Source organism: Aquarana catesbeiana, linkage group LG01, assembly GCF_042186555.1.
Source record: "Aquarana catesbeiana isolate 2022-GZ linkage group LG01, ASM4218655v1, whole genome shotgun sequence".
NCBI lineage: Eukaryota > Metazoa > Chordata > Amphibia > Anura > Ranidae > Aquarana > Aquarana catesbeiana.
In genome coordinates, this window is record NC_133324.1 from 596567931 (window position 1) to 596582013 (window position 14083).

A 14083-nucleotide genomic window follows, 5' to 3' on the forward strand; every position below is an offset into this window, starting at 1 on the left:
TGCTGCTCAAAATTTTTTGGGGAGGCGCAAACAAACTTAAAAATACTGAACCTCCCCCATCAAATGCAGCCACTTGTGCCCGTCAAACGCAGCCACCTGTGCCCATTAAATGCAGCCATCACTAACTCCCCCACACACAATTAATTTCTTTTAATAAAAGTTGTATTACAATGGATGCTGTGCCCCCGCTGTATGTGCTTTTTAAAAAACGATGTCACTTCATACCGAATTTCGCCGTAGTACGATCATGTGACTCCCGGCTCGTCCCGCCCCTCTCCGCTCTTCTCTCACGTGTCTCCTGAGTCCTGACGTCAGCGGGGAATCCTCAGTCCCACCCGCTGACTATAGTTATCATATCAGAAGAGAGGCGGGTGGGACTGAGAATTCCCCGCTGACGTCAGGACTCAGGAGACGGAAGAGAAAAGCGGAGAGGGGCGGGACAGGCCGGGAGTCACATGATCGTACTACGGCGAAATTCGGTATGAAGGGACATCGTTTTTTAAAAAGCACATACAGCGGGGGCACAGCATCCATTGTAATACAAAATTAATTAAAATGAAGTCATTTTAAAAATACGCTCGGATTGCTTTCCCAGGAGGGGCGGGGCTAGTAAAAATGACGTCACCAGACATCGATTTTCCGGTCCTTATGCATCGATGCCTCATCGGGGGACACCCGAATCGCGATGCATCAACGCAACGATTAATTTCAGCACCCCTATGAAGTATAATTACAAGCATTTCATAAGTGTCAAAGGCTTCAGGTTTATGCAAAGAGTCGATACTTGCAGTGTTGACCCTTCTTTTTCAAGACCTCTGCAATTCGCCCTAGCATTCTGTCAAACAACTTCTGGGCCACATCCTGACTGATGACAGCCCATTCTTGCATAATCAATGCTTGGAGTTTGTCAGAATTTGTGAGGTTTTTTTTTTTTTTCCATCTGCCTCTTGAGGATTGACCACAAGTTCTCAATAGGATTAAGGTCAGGGATGGCCACAGGCAGCATTCCACAACTGGCTTTGTTACAGAGAGGTACTCCAGGACCGGAGCTCCCTGCCACTTGGAACAATACACCTGACACAATCAATTTAAGGTATTTGATCTCTTTTACTCTATGATGGCCCTGGGGAACCTTATTTCCCCTACGAATCACCATTATTTCCATTCTTTGACCTCTTTGATGTTCAATTTCTTAGCATTTCCCTTATACCTTCATGTTTTTCAGTTGTTTAATTATTACGACTGCCAAATACTGGTTTCTTCACAATATACCAGGCCATCCCGTAGAGGATATTTGAGCAGCATTGACAATCACGTGTTAGGACCCCTGCCAGCACTGGGAAAGCGATTTTTCACAGTTAAATGCAAATGTAAGTCGCATATAATACTTTTCTGTTGTAATGCGATTTCTGTAGTCGCAAATGTAAGTCGCATATAATACTTTTCTGTTGTAATGCGATTTTCTGTAGTCGCAAATGTAAGTCGCATATAATACTTTTCTGTTGTAATGCGATTTCTGTAGTCGCAAATGTAAGTCGCATATAATACTTTTCTGTTGTAATGCGATTTCTGTAGATATAGGTAACAAACAAATATTTAAGTATATACCAATAATCATGCTGTTACTTAAAATTTTAGAATGTGATGCAGTCCCTCCCTGAGGAAGACTTTATCCCTACAATAAGTTGAAACGCGTTGGAAATCTGCTATCAGGACGCCATCACACCTATCGGGGGTGGTACTTGTAACTAGCAGTAGGATGCATCATATGTTTCCATATATCTGATGTTTTTATAATTATTCTTAACTAGATCAATGTGTATGTTCATGTATATCCTATTCGTTTTTGTATCAATAAACTTCTTTTTAACTATAATTCAACACTGCCAATTTCTGCATTGCCCTTAAAATCCCATTTTGAGGTACACATCTAGTTCTAAAAATTACAAGGGATGTTGGCAATGACACGGCCAACCCTCTGAGTCATACATTTATGTAAAAAAGGTCTGGGGAGTTTCCTAGCCATGGACACAAAGTTCAATGTTTTGTTCCCCAAGCCATTCAGTTATCACTTTTGCCTCATGGCAAGGTGCTCCATTATGCTGGACAAGGCATTGTTGCTCACCAAACTGATCTTGGCTGGTTGGGAGAAGTTGCTCTCAGAGGATGTTTTTGATTTATCAGAGAAAATTACAGTTCTCAGCAGTTCAATCCCTGTACCTTTTGCAGAATATCAGTCTGTTCCTGATGTTTTTCCTGGAGAGAAGTGGCTTCTTTGCTGCCCTTCTTGACACCAGGCCACTCTCCAAAACTCTTCACCTCACTGTGCCTGCAGATGTACTCACACCTGCCTGCTGCCATTCCTGAGCAAGCTCTGCACTGGTGGTGCCCTGATCCCGCAGCTGAATCAACCATAAGAGATGTTCCTTGCGCTTGCTGGACTTTCTTGGGTGCCCTGAAGCCTTCTTCACAAATGCAGTGGAAATGTTTTTTCATGGCAAAGAGGGACCTTGCAATTAATCGGATCACTCTACATAACATTCTGAAGTATATGCAAATTGCCATTGAAAAAAAAAAAAACTGAGGCAGCAGACTTTGTGAAAATTAATGTGTGTCATTCTCAAAACTTTTGGCCACTGCTGTACATGTTTAACCTCCCTGGCAGTAGGATTATGTTCGATTTTTGAATGTCAAAGCGGTACATTGTTTTGCATGGAAATTTGTTGTTTTATATTGTAGGCCTGTAATTCTTAGGAATAACTCACTTAAATCTGTCCAAACAAGAGTCTAGTAGACATCCCAGGCATAATAAAGTTTGAAACACAAAATCATAAGTTATAATACAATAACTATAAATAATACATTTTATTCAATAACGTATTCAAATCAAAAACACTGAAATTTGTCCAAAGGGTGCAAGATTACTAGTCACTGTAATACTAGGCAATTCATATTGTTTCAGTAAACATCCAAGGTATGAAACATTTTGAAACATAGGACTGCACAAACTGACGTCACAATCAGGACAATGGAACCTGGTTTTCTTTCGGATTTTCTTTCCACTGTTATCTCGCTTTGAGCAACAAACCATGCACATCCTTGTAGGTGCTGCCTTTTTCTCGGTTGGTGGGATGTAGTCCATGAAGTGACCACCAATCAGGCGTTCCGGGTTGACAACGTCAACAGCACGACTTCCAGCTCTATTCAGAGCCATTAGTGTTTGGTGGTTCACAAAGATCCGTTCAGCAACTTTCCAAATAAAGTCAGAATGAATCATAGGCTTGTCACTTTTTTTTTAGCAGAATGTAGGCATTCTACAAGCATTGCTCAAGAAAATGCCTGAAGATCTTCTTTTAGTACTTCTTTTGCCGTTTCCTCATTGCTGGGTAGAACGTCATTACTTGGTCGGATCTGTCAACACCTCTCATGGTGTAATTGTAGTCTCTCACTACTTGTGGCTTCATTTCTTTCCCACCTTTCGTGCATACCATAAGGCCCCTTTCACACTGGGGCGGTGGGGGCGTCGGCGGTACAACAGCGCTATCTTTAGCGCTGCTGTACCGTCGTTCTCGCAGCGGTATTCGGCCGTTAGCGGTGTGGTTTTAACCCCCGCTGGCGGCCGAAAAAGGGTTAAAATCCCTCGTACAGCGCGGCTATAGCCGCGCTGTCCCGTTGATTTCAATGGGCAGGAGCGGTGAAGGAGCGGTGAATACACCACTCCTTCACCGCTCCAAAAAAGCGGTTTGCAGGACTTTTTTCACCGTCCTGCCTGCGCACCGCTTCAGTGTGAAAGCCCTCGGGCTTTCACACTGAACAAACAGCGGAGGCTGTTTAGGGGCGGTTTGCAGGCGGTATTTTTAGTGCAATACCGCCTGCAAACCGCCCCAGTGTGAAAGGGGTCTAACAGTGGAGGTATTATGGATTGTACACATTAGGCACACATCTTTCTTGTCTTGCCATCTTGCCATAACAGTGGAGGTATTATGGATTGTACACATTAGGCACACATCTTTCTTGTCTTGCCATCACCATTTCTCCAGTCTTCAGCTTCTTATTGCCAAACATTGGCGGCATGTCACACCGGTTAGCCCTAACGGTTCCATAGGCATCTGTTTTGTTTTGCAGAAGAAACTCATAAAGATCAGGAGATGTGTAAAAGTTGTTGGTAGTTACGCAATCAGTGAAAGAACGGAAGATGTTTAAATTCCATAGTTGTACTTTGGATTGAATTTTGTTCCTTTCCCAGTGTATAGGACAGAATTCCAAATGTAGCCAGTTGACAATTCGCATAGCATGAAGAATTTTACACCAAATCGCGCTCTCTTTGATGCAATGTACCTAGCTGATGTAGGCCATTAGACTTTCATCTATGCTGATATCTCTTTCTGGCACATAGCTCCATTGGAAATTATTTAGAATTATTTGAGATACTTCCAAATTTTCTTGGGTTTTGGTGCAGGATGAGTAGTTTTGTCAAATTCTTCATTGTTTTCAAAGTGTAAATATTTAATTATCAGGGAAAATCTGTACTCTGACATGACCGTGGTAAATAATTTGTTAGTTGTCCAATACCACTTCTGTAAGGGTTTCCCCACCACTCCCTGAAGTATTATTAGGCCCAGAAATGTCCAAATGTCCTCTTAGGTCATCACTGGTTCCCACTTTCTGCTTCTTGGAAATTTCTGATGCGTAGTAGCTAATTATTGCTCTTGGTACCTGTTTGTCTCAGTAACTATTTTTCCAATAACCTCATCGGTCAGAAATAGTTTTAAGTATGTCAAGGGGTTGTCATCTTCAACGTCTGCTTTCATACCAGGTGCTCCAGTAAATGGGAATCTTGGGGGCGCTGCGTTATCCATACCACAGTCAACAGAACACCAAGTCCGCACATCACTGGGCTCAGTCGCAGAATCGTCGCTGCCTTCACTTTCAGTGTCTGATGATGAATTTCCCCACAAATCACTATCGCTCAATTCTGCAAGTGATTCTAATTCACTATCGCTGTTTTCTACCTGGTCTAAAACCGCTTTTGACCTAAAGGGACGCTTTTTGGATGCCATGGACGTTCTCAAGTTTCCAGGCAGAAAAGAATGGTAAAAGTTCAGGCAGGGCACTGGACAAAGCACTGGGGACAAACTGAGGTGAAATGATTTGATACAGTAATGTAATCCTATAAGATTACAATGTAGTGTGTGTGTGTTATGATTTGTACTTTTTGAAATTGCCACCGGTTCCACTCCCATACATCACGACGCTCGCAGGGAACGGATCCCAGAACACAAAGAGCACCGGGCGGAGGTTCCGGCCAAGGGACACAGCGGGAATACATGGTGGGATCCTTGGGACAAGGTAAGTACCTGTACCTGGATACTGCGATGCAAGCCCGAGTCTAGCTCAGGGTTATCGCTATTGGTACTGAAAATAACCTCGAGCCACACTCGGGAATACCGCCAGGGAGGTTAAATCAGTATTACTATTTTTTGCTAGAAAATCCTCCAAACATTATACAATTTTTTTTAGCAGAAACCCTAGGTAATAAAATGGCAACTGTTGAAATTTTTTATGTCACACAGTATTTCAGTAGCGTTTTTTTGGGGGAAAAAAACACACATTAATGAATTTTAAAAAATAATTAAAACACAATATTTACCCCAATTTTTGTCACACTTTAAAATTGCTCATGGAATGGCGACAAACTACGTATTGCAACGCTTTAAATGCCTTTGGTTATCTGTTTAGAGTTACAGAGGAGGTCTAACGTTAGAAATATTTCTATCACCCCAGCGTTCGTGGTAATACCTCACATGTGTGGTGCATACATCGTTTACATATGCGTACGTAACTTACGTATGCGTTCGGTTCTGCGCGCGAGCACAGAGGGCTGGGGCGCTTAAAATATTTTATTTCTGATTTATTTAACTTTTTATTTTTCCTATTACAAGGAATGTAAATAGAAATAAGGATGAGAGGTCCTCTTATGGAGAGATCTGGTGCCAAAAAAAAAAACTAAATTTCTTTTGTACCTTTAAAAGCAAAAGATCAAAAAAAAAAACATATATATATATATATATATATATATATATATATATTATAGTTTATAGTATAGTTAATAAATTATATATATACCTTCAGCCTAGGCCGGAAGTGACGTCATGACGTTGCTCTGGTCCTCCAAGGCCATAGAGATGATCAAAGAGCAGCCGGCCACACCATCAGATTGTTTCTCGGGCAAACTGGCAGAAACGTTAAGCTCAAAAAACACAGACGAGCGGCGGGGGAGAGGTTACGTCCCCTCCCGCCGCTTCTGAAAGCATTCCAGCGGCTCAGGAGCTGCTTGGAATGCTTTCATGAGAAAGCCAGCCGCTGGTAGCAAAAAAAGGGTACTGTTTATGATTAAGGTTGATAGCTTCAGCCATAATCTCGGCAAACCACTTGCCGAACGCAACATATGTACACACACAATAAATTATATATATATATATATATATTAGGGTTGTCCCGATACCACTTTTTTAGGACCGAGTACAAGTACCGATACTTTTTTTCAAGAACTCGCCGATACCGATTACAGATACTTTTTTTTTAATGTCAAGTGACAGTTTTTTTTTTTTTTGCTATTTTTTTGGGGGGGGGGGGGGCGCACGTTGTATGTGTGTGTGGTTTTTTTTTTTTTTTTTTTTACAATTTTTATTTTTTACAATCATTTTTTTTTATTCTTTATTGTTTTTTTTGTTTTTTTTTAATCAGCCCTTTTGGGGGGCTTTGGTGAGATATCAGGGGTCTTAACAGACCTCTGATATCTCCCCCTTGAGACAGAGAAAGAGACAGAGGATAGAGATTCCCCAGTCCCTTTCTCTGCAGCCTCAGCTGCACTGAGAATGAATGGAGAGAAGACAGCGGCTCCTCTCCATTCATAAACTGACACATCGTAATCACAGGAGATTACAATGTTTCAGTTATGTGAATAGACAGAGTCAGCTGACTCTGTCCATTCACAAAGGAAGGAGGAGGAGGACGGAGGAACTGAGGGGGAGAACGGAGGGGACAGATAAGGAGAGAGGAACGGAGGGGGAGAACGGAGGGGACAGATAAGGAGAGAGGAACGGAGGGGGAGAACGGAGGGGGACAGATAAGGAGAGAGGAACGGAGGGGGAGAACGGAGGGGACAGATAAGGAGAGAGGAACGGAGGGGGAGAACGGAGGGGACAGATAAGGAGAGAGGAATGCAGGGGACAGCGGAGGGGGACAGAGGAACGGAGGGGGCATGGAGGAGGATGCAGTGACAGTCAGCGGTGACCGATCACCGCTGTATGTCACTAAAGCTGCTGAAAGCCGCTGGGGGAGAATCTTGTAACTCCCCCACGCGCCGATCACAGCTGTCCTCTAGGTATCGGGGGAAGCATCGGGAGCATTTGCCCGAGTACAAGTACTTGGGCAAATGCTCGGTATCGGTGCCGATACTAGTATCGGTACAACCCTAATATATATATATATATATATATATATATATATATATACGCAAGTGCTTCAGGCCCCTCCCTCCTGCCTTTATAGGAAACAATGGGGAAACCCAAGTAGGCTCGCTCCCGAACCTCTGCTATGTGTGTCCATCCAGCGCCACCCCTTTCTCTCCTAATTGGCCCACTGGCTGTGATTGACAGGTAAGGGAGCCGACGGTACAGCTAATGAGTGAGAGTCCCGGAGAGCCAAGGCTCTGCATATCACTGGATCGTGAAGGGGCTCAGGTAAGTATTGGGGGGGGGGCTGCGCAAAGAAGGTTTTTACCTTCATGCATCGAATGCATGAAGGAAGAAAAAACCTTAAAGTATTGTACCATGTACTTGTATGAGAAAGTCCTGTTCTGTTTGTAGGTTTCTTTTATGTGGAATCCCTGGTGATCCTGCTATTCCTCTTGCTTTCCTGTTACAAACTGACCACACTAAGCAAGGGAGCACACTGTGGTCAGTTCTCTTGCTATGCTGGGAACTAAGTGGCGGTTCACACTACAGCGGCTTGAGATCCGACTTGTAAGCAATGGAAGTTGCCTCCAAGTCGGAACTCCATCTATATTGAAGCGACTTTACAGGAAAAAGAAAATAATTTACCCAGGTACTTCCCACGTTTACCCAGGCAACCAACCCTCCCTCCCACTGAGATGATTATTCTGTGATTGGCCACAGCCAAAGTCGCCTGTCCTGGAGGCAACTTTAAGTTGGGTTGCCCCTGTGTGAACTGGCACTCAGTGTACTCTCCTCCAACGATCAGATTTGTCCTGACTAAGGATGAGCTCCGGCGTGTTCGCAAGCTGCACGTGCCATGCCCGCCAGGAAGTCGGCAATGCGCTGCGCTAATCACAGGCAGGGAGACATTTCCCGATCTTTGCAGCCGCACATCGAGAAATGTCTCACTGCTTGTGATTAGCGCTGTGCAGTGCCGACTTCCTGGCGGGCTCTGCACGTGCAGCATGCGAACACGCCGGAGCTCGTCCTTAGTCCTGACACACCTCCCTGCACTCCCTCCCTTTACTGGGAAGCTCAGTGTGCTGCTGCTTCCCCCAGCTCTTATGCAGCTGAGAACAGAGATTATGTAATCACTTATTTTAAAAAAAGGCAAAAAAAGGGTAATTATAATGTTTGTTTTGTTTTTTATAGATCTAATTAAAAATGTTTTGCCTTTTATTTCTATTTTAAACTGAATAGGTTGTTTTACAAGGCGGTTGTTTACAATCACTTTAATTGAACAAGCTGGTTTCTATGCAGAGCTGCACCAGATTTTGCATCTCCCCCCACAGTAGATGATGTATACATGCATTATTGCAGTCAATGCATTCTGTATGACATGAGCTCAGTTTGCTTCCTCCAGTCCATTCTGTAATGGAAGAACCCGCTCACCCCTTAGGCTCTATTCTTCCCACACATGGCAGGACAGGTGAGACCGCACAGAAAAGTTTTACTTACTTGCCAAGCGTCACTGTACGTCTATTAGAACTTTCCAGGAAGGTGGGAAGGACACCAGCCGGGCATACTAAGCCCCCCAATAACACATATCACACACACTGAGCCCTCACAGCCAGGCACGTTCAGTCGGCGCGCCGTCACCCGCTCAGCTGAAGCTGACAAGAGAGAACTCTTCCGCCCGCACTCTACTCGGCCTTGTGATTGGTCCAAGCCGTGTCCCCCACAATCCCGTCCGAGAGTGTAGACAGCTTCCGCCCTGTCAGGCTTGTCTCCAGGACCTTGCCGCTCCGTGCTGGTGACGTCATTCTGCGCCAACGCGCAGATGGAGAAATCATTCCTGGACTGCCATGAAAACAGGAGGAGCGCAGGTGTCCAGGCTGAACCAAGGAGCGGGGAGGCCTGCAATGTAACAGTGAGTAAGAGGCCTCTCCTGCTGTGGACGGCTGCAATGCATAGAAGCTTGTGACAGGACAGACATGGTGCAGGGACCTGTCACCCTCCCCCAGCCTGTCTGTAGCTCTCTGCTATCCTCATAGGGAAAGCTGCAAGGTCAGGAAAGGATGGCTGGTACATTTACTGGCCACTGCTGGCCTTCCTTTACCCTGTGCACGACACTGCTCATGGATGCATGCCCTCCTATGCTTTCTACACCTTGAAATGGGCTGCTATACATTTCATCACACATGCATCCTGCCCATTTATATAGGATTTCAGTGCAAAGGGTAAATCCTAGGCTTCATCTGCCCATCCAGTTAATACTACAAGCGCGGCGTTCGATTGCACGGTGCTTTTTTTTCTGTTCTATTTTTAGCATGCGCTTGCAAACTTGTGCCGTGCATTTACCCTGAGTAAGCAGATGAGATGTCTGTTGTAAGCCAGAGAGATGATCGCTGTTGTACCGTACAAGTATGCCCCCCTCCCCCTTTCTGTAAAGGTAGATGTCAACCCAACCAATAAAATCTCTTAAAAGCGTTAACGTCTTTTTAAATGAGCAGCTTTCATTAAAATAGTAGCTGGCGATCCTGCCATAACCATAAATGTGCTGTTGCAGGGTGACAACACGCTGTCCCTGTCTCCCAGTGGCTCTCTTGCGTTGTCACCTTGTTACATTCACTACAATTGGCCATGCACAGGAAGCCGGACCTAAGCGATGACATGCAGCCATCACTGGAGCGAGTGCTGGTATACAGGAAGAGGCTGCAGGAAATCCATCCGATATAAAATAAAAAATGAAAACCGCTCTTTCTAAAAATAAAAAAATCATCAGTTTTATGTTTCATACACACCACATGTTTCATACGCAACACTGAACAGTAGAAGAAATAAACTCTTTAAAGCAGATCTACACCTTCCTTTCCTGTACAGCCAAAGGAAGCTGCCATCTTAGCCCCTGTTTGATCTGCATTTGCCTTGGTGCTGCACATGTTATCCGTAGGGGTGGACTCAGGTGTGTTCAGATCCTAGTCTGAACTCATCTGAGCAAGCTGGCCAGGTAGCTGTTACTGCACTGAGCCAATCATCAGAGTCCAAGACATTCTCGCCCTTAGCAGGTACGCATACACACGGCCATTGTATATGTGTGGCTGCAGGAAATGCCCCGACAGCAGCCACAGTACAGTGACAGCTTCCTGGCAGGCCTGCTCAGGTGGGTTAGAACTAGCTTCTGAACTTACCTAAGCTCATCGACGCTGATCAGCTATGACCCCAGTCGTTTGGTTTGACGGATCAGTTAAGAGCTATCATAAACATAATAACTGAAACAGTTAACATTTACGGCATACCTTAAAGCGGAACTTTACTTATAACAACTTGATAAAAAAATAATGTTCTGTAGCAAGGAACATACCTTCCACATTAATAATTATGCTACCAAAATGAGCGCATGCTATAAATTGCCTCCAGCATTGCTCCTGTTTCTTCTTGCTGGAGGCTACCATTTTTCTGAAGCCCAGAGCCCCTGAACAACAGTTAATCATAAAGCGGAACTAAACTAATCGATTTTACAGTTTTAAAAAATGGTTACATTCCTTGAATGTCAGGATTGCTAACTGTCCCATTTGCTTGTGCTCAAAACCAAACTGTCAAACCATCAAATGGCTGGTGTTATAACTGAACATATGTGCAGCACCATGGCAGTTGCAGATCAAACAGAAGCGGCTTCTTTGGCTGTAAAGCATAGGCAGGTGTAATTCTGCTTTAAGGCTGTCAGCAGATCGGCCTCTACAAACTCAGCTGTACCTAAAAGTGCCTAAAAATACAGACCAATGGAGCATGTGCAGCGCAAGGTGAGATAGTGTATTACTGGATATTAAACAGTATAGACATCTATTTTAAATGTTTTACATAGCTATTCTTGCAAAAGGGGCCGACCTGAAGTGATCTAGCAGGATTTAATTTTCTGACTAAAGTTCCACTTTAAAATGAAAGTGAGGCTGGATTCACACCTGAGCGTTTCAAAGTCGCATGCTTTTACCGCTATTTTGCCGTGTTTTTTTACTGCGGTTTTGCCACGATTTTGTTCAGGTCACCAATATTAGAGGCAGAAAACGCCTGTAATCTGCCCCAAAGAAGCCCATGTTCTTTTTAGACCTTAGGGCGTTTTTCAAAACGCTCAGATGTGAACAGGTGCCATTGAAATTAATGGGATTTTGCATTTTTTAAAGGAATTTCACGAGCATTTTATGAGCTGAAAACACTCAGGTGTGAATGCAGCCTGAACCTTATCGTTTTCATCCTAGGAAGCTGCTATCAGTTTGAACTGCAACTGCCATGGGTGCTGCACATGTGATCAGTTATGACACCAGCCATTTCATAATGTGACAGTTAGGCTCGGTTCACACTAGGGGCGGCACGACTTGCAGGTCGCCTCACCGAGGCGACCTGCACACGACATCCACGGCGACTTGCAAAACGACTTCTGTATAGAAGTCTATGCAAGTCGCCTCAAGTCGCCCCAAAAGAAGTACAGGAACCTTTTTCTAAGTCGGAGCGGCTTGCATCGCTCCTATTAGAACAGTTCCATTGTACAGAACGGGAGGTGACTTGTCAGGCAACTAGGTTGCCTGACAAGTCGCCCCTGTGTGAACCGGCACTTATATTCCTGGCATGCCTGGAATGGAACTGTTTTTTTTTTTTTCAAAACTGTTAAATCAATGGGTTTAGTTCCACATTAAAGGTAAGTGTTTTTGGAAAATGTAGTTCCACTTTAAGATTTAGGCCCCTTTCACATGGCTGCTCCGATCAGGTCCACCTGTCAGTTTTTCAGGCTCACCTGATCGGACGCTCTATGCACCTCTATGGAGCAGCCGGTGTCTGCCGATACGATCCTGTCCGTGAAATCCAGATGGCTGGAAACCCTACTTTCTCCCATAGAGGACAGCAGGCTTTGACAGGTCTGTTTCTGTACAGTGAGCGGAGACGGACCTGTCATCCGCCTGCTTAGCGGGGATCAGCGGGTCGATCCCTACTGAGCAAAGCGGAGTCCATACAGGGACAAGCCCGTGTGAAAGGACCCTAAGGGCTCTTTCACACCATACGTGCATGACAACTGAGCAGATTTCACTTACAGAGACATCAGTTTCACATCGGTTTTCATGCACGTGGACATCACGTCAGTTATGTGCCCTATTCACACCAATATTGATGTCATGTCCTTTTTTATCCCGTGCAGAATACTGCATACACATTGCAGATTCGTGCATAGAAAAAATCCACACGGTGTGGTGTGAACAGGGCACATAAGAGAACCGTTTTTGTTTTTTTTGTTTTTGTTTTTTTTTGAGCCCTTGCAGAGTATGTGCAGAAAAACTGATGTGTCTGCACCATGGTGTAAACAAGGTCTCAGTTGGGTGTCATGATTATCTAGGCACTAACATTTATTTATTTGGCTTTCCAGCACAATTGACAACTCAGTAGGATGAAAAGATAGAAAAGCTTAGCTAAATGTTGTGGTTAAGATTTCCATTAGCAACACTATGGGGTTGATTTACTAAAGGCAAATCCACTTTGCACTACAAGTGCACTGGGAAGTGCAGTCGCTGTAGATCTGAAGGGAAGATCTGAAATGAGGGGAAGCTCTGCTGATTTTATCATCCAATCATGTGCAAGCTAAAATGCTGTTTTTTATTTTCCTTGCATGTTCCCCTCAGATCTACAGCAACTGCACTTTCAGTGCACTTGTAGTGCAAAGTGGATTTGCCTTTAGTAAATAACCCCCTATATAATTTATTATACTATTGGGCTTTCTAGGACCATGGATAGCACAGAAAATATAAACTCTACTCAAGATTTGGGTGTCATGGTTAATAGTCATCAGCTAATCTATATAATTTATTATTTGGCTTTTCAGCACCATAGACAGCACAGGTCCTTGAAAGATAAACTCTATTCAATACTTAGTTGGGTGTCTCGGTTAATAATTCTCAGCAATAGTAAAAAATATTATTATTATTGCATTTGACTTTCCAGTATCATGCACCAGCAGTATTTAACAAAAATCTTTCAGTAGCAATAACAGTGCAGTCCTTGTTTTTTTTGAGTCCCCTTATATCATAGTTTATTACCTAGGTGTCCAGCCAGTAAGTCTCTTGTTTTTCAACTTTCTTTAACAGACCAAACTGTCAAGTAAAGGTGACAGTTATGCCTCGTTTCCACTGAGCAGATCGGTTCGGTACGGTACGATATTTTGAGTGTTTCCATTATGAAAGCGGCCCATACAACCGAACCATACCGCTCCATTCAGGGTCATGCTTCAGATGTTGGGCCATAGAAAATGTAACGGTTCGGTTAGGGCGGAGCTACTGGCGTCACACGATACATTCTATTGATTGGCTGACAGAAAAACCTCAATGCTGATGTCAAAGGAAAGCGCCAAACAAACACCACGTCGCCGTTCAGTCTGAGAAGGATGGCTGCAAACAACAGCAGGGTTTGGTCATCGCAGGAACTATCTACTTTTTAACTATAATTGGTGATAGCGTTATTCAGAGTGAGCTTGATGGATCAGTAAGAAATGAAAAGGTGTATAAAGATATTTCTCAGCGGGTGGCAGCCGAGGGATTTGAACGGACGTGTAGGGCAAAGCTTAAGAAGCTTAAAGGCCAATATAAAAAAATTAAGGACGACGA

At 44.0% G+C, this 14083-nt stretch overlaps 2 protein-coding genes across 2 annotated transcripts in view; one reads left to right on the forward strand and one right to left on the reverse strand.

Moving 5' to 3' along the window:
- Positions 1-9338, reverse strand: part of WRN (WRN RecQ like helicase) — a 248909-nt gene extending 239571 nt beyond the window's left edge. The window contains exon 1 of the mRNA XM_073598473.1: positions 8958-9338. The gene's annotated coding sequence lies outside the window, so the exon portion shown is untranslated. The remainder of the gene's footprint in view (positions 1-8957) is intronic.
- Positions 9169-14083, forward strand: part of PURG (purine rich element binding protein G) — a 56985-nt gene continuing 52070 nt past the window's right edge. Inside the window, exon 1 of the mRNA XM_073598480.1 lies at positions 9169-9369. The gene's annotated coding sequence lies outside the window, so the exon portion shown is untranslated. The remainder of the gene's footprint in view (positions 9370-14083) is intronic.